Below are 8,311 nucleotides of genomic sequence, written 5' to 3' on the forward strand. Positions count from 1 at the left end.
TCATAACGTCTGAACGGTTTGCGTTAGGACGTTCAAACTGCACGATTGGCCGTGGGGCATGATGGGAACTGGTATGCGCATTATGGTTTGGTTTAGCGATGAAGCCAACCTTCATTTGGATGGGTTCATCAATAAACAAAATTGACGCATTTGGAGGATTGAGAATCCGCATTTCGCGATTGAGAAGTCTCTTCAGCCTGAACAGGTGACTGTGTGGTGTGCAATGTCCAGTCACGGGATATTCGGTGGGATATTCCTTGATGGCACAGCGACTACCGAACGGTATATGAAGGTTTTGGAAAATGATTTCATCCCCATTATCCAAAGTGACCCTGATTTCGCCAAGTTGTGGTTCATGCATGATGGAGTTCGTCCCCATAGAATCAGGTGAGTGATGTCCTGGAGGAGCACTTTGGGGACCGCTTTCTGGCTCTGGGGTACACAGAGGCCACTGGCATGAGCCTTGATTGGTCGCCATATTCTCCACATCTGCACACATGCGGCTTCTGTTTGTGGGTCTGTATTGGTGAACAGCAATAATCACAGAGCCATTACTGAACTGAAAGCAGCCATTCAGGAGGTCATCGACAGCATCGATGTTGCGACACTTCGGCGGGTCATGCAGAATTTCGCTTTTTGTCTGTGCCACATCATAGTTAATGATAGCAGGCGTATCGAACATGTCATAACCTAATCCGAATATCTGTAGTGACGTTTACATGTTGAATAAAGAGTTTGCACGCTGTAGTTTGTAACTAATTTATGTTTTTTCGTATAGTTCAATAATTGTCGCCCAGTACATCCACCGCCGGCCGCGGTGGTTTAGCGGTTCTAGGCGCTTAGTCCGGAAGCGCGCAACTGCTACGGCCGCAGGTTCGAATCCTACCTCGGGAATGGATGTGTGTGATGTCCTTAGGTTAGTTAGGTTTAAGTAGTTCTAAGTTCTAGGGGACTGTAGACCACAGATATTAAGTCCCATAGTGCTCAGAGCCATTTGAATCATTTTTTTGTACATCCACCTGTAATTTGTACTGTTTACTCGCTTCAATAAAAGGAAAGTGGTCCCCATTCACGGCTGCACTTGTTAACGTTCACGTGTCACTCCATCTGGAAGAACCACTTCTTATTCCGATTTCCTTTAGCCCTACTCTGATCACAATTTGTCGTTAGCTTCAATCAATACTTCGAACGTCAGTACGACCTGTCATTGTTGCCACATAATGACAAGCCTTCTGTCTCCACTCAACAACTGCTACATCAGTCCTATTGTCATATACAATAGCCTCCCACACCGTAATTCCAACAGCTCGAGAGGTGTAGTCTCGGAAGGCGTTGCTTCCTTGACCTTCTTCTACGTCGTCTACGGATACGTTTGCCACTCAGCATCCCAACAGACTCTGGCTCAACACCATTCAAGGCTCTACGGCTTGTGGCATAGGGTCAGTGATAAACGACGAATGGCAATACGATATCTTAGCCCAGCTTCCAGTAACCTGTTCCCGACGGTTTGTGGTGACTCCCTGCTTGTAACCTCTGCCTCTGTTGTCATCTGCTATTCGTCAAAGCCAATTTAACTGTCCTGCGACCAACTCGTGGTGCAGTGCATCTAGAAGGTTCGGTGGCTGTACTTCTTGCGCTGAGACCATGTCATCACCACTCGTTCTGTACTCACTGCACTACAGCAAGACTGTATGTGCAGCCTTTCAGTATTATACCCGTTGTCCCTCTGTTCAGTGATTCAACTAGTCTCACAGTCGAAAAGGGCGGTATGTCCTATGCCCAGCCCCCACCCCCCCCCCCCCCACCCCCGTCACCGTACCGCGGTTGACGGAGAAAGGGGGATAGAGGCCACCCTCAGCATTATCTTCCCCCTTAAGAGTTATGATTTTTGGTTGCATTTCGTTGAAGATGCTTTGTCTCGAATGCTGCTCTCCAGATACAGCTCAGATTAAAAGCTCCGTCTCTGTTAAAATTGCTACCGCTTCTTTCGCTACGGAATCCCTGTAGATGGATGCTTCGGAGAGCACATTCGTATTCTCAAAGTTGATCTCGTGTCCTTGCGTAAAGCTGCTTTCAGCTAGTGGTCATTCCTCACGATTTCTGTTCTTGATGTGCTGTCTGTACTCAGTACAGCGCTCAGCTACGGTAATTACGCCCCATTCACACGGCACATTGTACACACCAGGTACTCTCAGTTTCAGGCTGCCTTTCACTGGCTGCAACAGATCCTTACTTTCCCTCGGAGGTTGTAAAATTGGTCTAATGCCATATTTGCGTAATAGGCAGGCAGCTTTACTTGAGGTCACTCCGCTGGACGGAAGGAACTGTTTGGGTTTGTCTCCTTGCGTTGGCTGGGAGATGCAGCTCTACAAGTAATTTTATGTGGTTTGTATCCGTTTTAACTACACTCCTGGAAATTGAAATAAGAACACCGTGAATTCATTGTCCCAGGAAGGGGAAACTTTATTGACACATTCCTGGGGTCAGATACATCACATGATCACACTGACAGAACCACAGGCACATAGACACAGGCAACAGAGCATGCACAATGTCGGCACTAGTATAGTGTATATCCACCTTTCGCAGCAATGCAGGCTGCTATTCTCCCATGGAGACGATCGTAGAGATGCTGGATGTAGTCCTGTGGAACGGCTTGCCATGCCATTTCCACCTGGCGCCTCAGTTGGACCAGCGTTCGTGCTGGACGTGCAGACCGCGTGAGACGACGCTTCATCCAGTCCCAAACATGCTCAATGGGGGACAGATCCGGAGATCTTGCTGGCCAGGGTAGTTGACTTACACCTTCTAGAGCACGTTGGGTGGCACGGGATACATGCGGACGTGCATTGTCCTGTTGGAACAGCAAGTTCCCTTGCCGGTCTAGGAATGGTAGAACGATGGGTTCGATGACGGTTTGGATGTACCGTGCACTATTCAGTGTCCCCTCGACGATCACCAGTGGTGTACGGCCAGTGTAGGAGATCGCTCCCCACACCATGATGCCGGGTGTTGGGCCTGTGTGCCTCGGTCGTATGCAGTCCTGATTGTGGCACTCACCTGCACGGCGCCAAACACGCATACGACCATCATTGGCACCAAGGCAGAAGCGACTCTCATCGCTGAAGACGACACGTCTGCATTCGTCCCTCCATTCACGCCTGTCACGACACCACTGGAGGCGGGCTGCACGATGTTGGGGCGTGAGCGGAAGACGGCCTAACGGTGTGCGGGACCATAGCCCAGCTTCATGGAGACGGTTGCGAATGGTCTTCGCCGATACCCCAGGAGCAACAGTGTCCCTAATTTGCTGGGAAGTGGCGGTGCGGTCCCCTACGGCACTGCGTAGGATCCTACGGCCTTGGCGTGCATCCGTGCGTCGCTGCGGTCCGGTCCCAGGTCGACGGGCACGTGCACCTTCCGCCGACCACTGGCGACAACATCGATGTACTGTGGAGACCTCACGCCCCACGTGTTGAGCAATTCGGCGGTACGTCCACCCGGCCTCCCGCATGCCCACTATACGCCCTCGCTCAAAGTCCGTCAACTGCACATACGGTTCACGTCCACGCTGTCGCGGCATGCTACCAGTGTTAAAGACTGCGATGGAGCTCCGTATGCCACGGCAAACTGGCTGACACTGACGGCGGCGGTGCACAAATGCTGCGCAGCTAGCGCCATTCGACGGCCAACACCGCGGTTCCTGGTGTGTCCGCTGTGCCGTGCGTGTGATCATTGCTTGTACAGCCCTCTCGCAGTGTCCGGAGCAAGTATGGTGGGTCTGACACACCGGTGTCAATGTGTTCTTCTTTCCATTTCCAGGAGTGTATACACATTCCCTAGGTGTTTCAACTCATATCGCAGGTTATCATGGTCTGAAACTATCTGTGCTCTGTATAATAAAGTGCTCATGACAGAATACCCTTGAGCTTCATGGTGGAAACTACGCTCATTCAAATAAAGATCTGTGCGAGTTGGCCATCTGTATACAGAATGACCTAGTCGTCCATCCAATTTACGCTCCACCAACAAGACCGAAATCGACAATTTGCCTTCCCTTTGCATCTCCACGGTAAATTTTATGTTCAGATGTAAGTTGTTTATGCGGTCCAAGAAGTGATGCAACGAACTCACCTGTAAGACCTGATTAAGACAGTGTTTTCCATTTGCCTATGAAAACTAGATGGGCGAAGAGGAGAAGAATGTACAGCCAGTTCTTTAAAATCTTCCATGAAGTAGTTAGCACCAACTGGTGTCAATGGGGAGCACACAGCCCTACCATCGTTCATTTCGTAATGTTTCCCACTGCAGAGAAGGTAAGTCGTCGTCAAGACGTGTTTAAAAAGTTTGGTAATGTCAGGTGGAAAATGAACATCTAGACGTTCCAACGCACATGCTATCGGTACTTTTGTAGACAAAGGCACCACGTCTGCGCTCACCATAAACTCGTTCGGGTCTAATTGGCTTTCCTCAATTAATGCAAAGAAAGGTTTAAAGTTCCGGATGTGATGATGCACTAGCCGAGTTTAGACGTCAATAGCTTCGTCAAGTGATTTGCGAACATAAAAGTGGGAGATCCGATGGTACTAACGATTGATATGAGTGAACTGCCTTCTACATATTTTTGGTAAACCATACGGTCAAGTTGGTCTGGCGGCGTGAAACATGAGTTTCTGAACAACCTATCAGGGAGTAACCTCAGCAATTTTTACGATAATTTGCAGAATTAAGAGTCACGGACACATTCGCCTTGTCCGCTGACAATACTACTAAGCCACCGTTGTTACCTAAGAATCAAAGACACCGCCTCCCTGCAAAGTTGATGTTGGGCTTGGCTGGCTTAGCCATAGATACAGCGCGGTTTATTGCTCGCCTTACCTCATTTGCCGTGTCTTGCCAGAGACGTCCGACAGATTGTTCCATCAAAACTAGACATGATTGTATTATTGCGATAATTTGGGATAATTTGAATAAAAATATGGCATTTCAGTTTTTGATCTTGAACGCAACAGCACGCTCCAGTAAGAACCATCTGCAGCGGAACGGCCCTCAGCGTACTGGCGGCGAGGTGAATTGGGCGCGGCGGAAGAGGACTTGGCGAGGCGCTGTATACGTTCTGACGTAGGGAAATCCTCTCCACCACCAAACAATACAAAGAAGAGGAAACGCACATTTTCGAAAGAATATAATATATTTAAGTTTCTTTAAAAAAATTTAAATTAGTGTAAATTATTTCAGTTTATGGTCCACTCAAAAAAAGATTATTCATATGTTATTTCATTAAAATTGTCTTATTATTAAAAAGTGAATTCGCCATTAATATGTATGGTAAAAAAAATAACATCTTAGTACATATGCACAATTCTTACAGATAGAGGGCGTTTTCTACTTTTGCCAATCAGGTTTCTCCAAACTGTGATATAAGGTTTTAACAGATTAAAAATTACTTCAGTTATGACAGCGAGCCAATAGTTCTGTACTGACAGGTTGCTCTGTAACTGCAATATATGGTATGTTGGCATTTAATACATTCCAAAATTTCTTTTTGTAAACTAAGATAGTTCTATCAGTAGCTATATATTTCTCTTGTTAATTATATTTTTAACTTTATATAACACATCTGAAGATGGGCAGCTAGCCTGAAATCGGTCATTTAAAATAAAAAATAGCAACTAAAGACTGAGATTGTTCCATTACGCTGAATGAGATGAAAAAGGAAGGCAAATTGCCGTTTGCTACTGTATTAGTCGAACGTAAATTGGATGGATTAATGGGTCATTCCTTGTACAGAAAGCCGACTTACACAGATCTTTACTGAATAGGGCGCAGTTTCCACCATCCAACTCAAGAGCATACCGTCATGATCAGTTCATTACACAGAGCACAGATAATTTCAGACCATGATAACGTGGAATTTGAACTGAAACACCTAAAGAATGGTTAAGGAAAGACGAATACAAACCACATGTAATTAGTGCTGCGTTTACTGATACACGAAAGCACAAAGCCACTCAGCCAACGAAGAAGACAAACCCGAAGCATTCCTTTCAATCTGCAGCCGGCCACTGTGGCCGAGCTCTTTCTGGAACCGAGCTGCTGCTACGGTCGCAGGTTCGAAATCTGCTTCGGGCATGGATGTGTGTGATGTCCTTAGGTTAGTTAGGTTTAAGTAGTTCTAGGTCTAGGGGACTGATGACCTCAGATATTAAGTCCCATAGTGCTTAGAGCCAACCAATCCATTCTGCATTACCAAGTTTAAAAACATCACCTCGTGACTCACGTGCACGATATGTGGTGGGTATGTAAGATGACAGACATGCAGGAGAAGGGTTTTTGTGTGTTAGAGTATGCAAAGTGCATTCGTACCAAATACGGAAATAGTACACCTACGTCATCAGAGCATTTCGCGTTGGTCTCGCCAGTTTCGTGACACTCGTTGTCTGTGCAAAGGAAAGAGCACGGGGATAACAATTGTCTCAGAGGAAATCGTGGAGTGCGTAGCTCACTGAATCAATCCATCGTGGAAGCCGTAAACTAGGCATTCAGCAGAAACCTGTGTGGAACGCTTTGCACGGCCTTTGCATTTCAAACCCTACCATTTCCAACTATTACAACATCTGATTCCAGATCATTATGCACGACGACTGGAGTTTTGTACTTGTACGCAGCAAGCTATGGAAGATGATGGTTTGGTGGGGGCATTGATATTCAGCGACGCGGCGGTTTCCATCTGTCGGGAAACATGAATCGTCACAGTGTGAGACGGTGGGGTACTGAATTGCCGCATGTCTGCGTAGAGTTAGAAAGGGATTCGCCAAAAGTGAATGTCTTCCATATTCAAGACAAAGGTGTATGATCCCTTCGTCTTCATCGATCCGACGATGACAGGTTCTTGTACCAGAATATCTTGCAGTTGTGGTTGTTGCCGTAACTGACGACTGACTGCACGATCTTCATCTTTCAACAGGACAGGGAGCCACATCATTGAAGCATAATTGTCAGTCTTTCTCAGAGAACTATCATATGGCTGGATTAGGTGCGCAGGTCTGGGTGATGATCCTCTGTTGCCATTGTTCCCTGGGTCGCCAGATCTCATGCCGTATGATTTCTTCCTATGGGCTTATGTTAAGGACGAAGGTTTTGTGCCTCCAATGCCAACAACGCTGCAAGAATTGCAGTAATACATCACTACTGCTGTTACACATAGACGGAAACATCGTAATGAAATAAGAGACTTCAGAGCTCAAACGGAAATGTATAGCATTTTTCCACGTGCTATTCGATAGTGGAACGGTCGAGAAATAGTCTGAAGATGGTTCGATGAACTCTGTGTCAGACACTTAAGTGTTAATTGCAGGGCAGTCATGTGGATGTAAACGTAGGTGCAAGGGCGTCGATTTCCCAAACTATCTGTAGTTGCTTAACAATGACGGAATGTAGTATGTGTTTTTTGGGGAGTCTCGATATGTTTTAAAATGATTTCATTTCATTTATAATACTTTATGAACACTGCCTGTGTCATAAAGACCTGTGCTGATATAAAGTAAAATATACCGGTACTATAAGCATACGTTGAGACTGCCCCAGCTCAGAAGACCTATTCTCAGGTTCCTTGTTTTTTGGCTGGATCTGCTTTTCACTCTTGTCTTTATTAGTGATATCCACCTGTGATGATGACAAACGCACGACGAATTTATGCATAGCGACTAGTAAACTGTTCGAATATAAATGTGTGTAATTAAGTCGGGTGATGCTGCGGGGATTAGATTAGGAAATGAGACACTTAAAGTAGTAAAGGAGTTTTGCTATTTGGGGAGCTAAATAACTGATGATGGTCGAAGTAGAGAGGATATAAAATGTAGACTGGCAATGGCAAGGAAAGCCTTTCTGAAGAAGAGAAAATTGTTAACATCGAGTGTAGATTTAAGTGTCAGGAAGTCGTTTCTGAAAGTATTTTTATGGAGTGTAGCCATCTATGGAAGTGAAATATGGACGATAAATTGTTTAGACAAGAAGAGAATAGAAGCTTTCGAAATGTGGTGCTACAGAAGAATGCTGAAGATTAGATGGGTAGATCACATAACTAACGAGGAGGTATTGAATAGAATTGGGTAGAAGAGGAGTTTGTGGCACAACTTGACTAGAAGAAGGGATCGGTTGGTAGGACATATTCTGAGGAATCAAGGGATCACCAATTTAATACTGGAGAGCAGCGTGGAGGGTAAAAATCGTAGAGGGAGACCAAGAGATGAATACATTAATCAGATTCAGAAGGATGTGGGCTGCAGTAGGTACTGGGAGATGAAGAGGC

This window comes from Schistocerca serialis, chromosome 2 (assembly GCF_023864345.2).
Source record: "Schistocerca serialis cubense isolate TAMUIC-IGC-003099 chromosome 2, iqSchSeri2.2, whole genome shotgun sequence".
Taxonomy (NCBI): Eukaryota; Metazoa; Arthropoda; class Insecta; order Orthoptera; family Acrididae; genus Schistocerca; species Schistocerca serialis.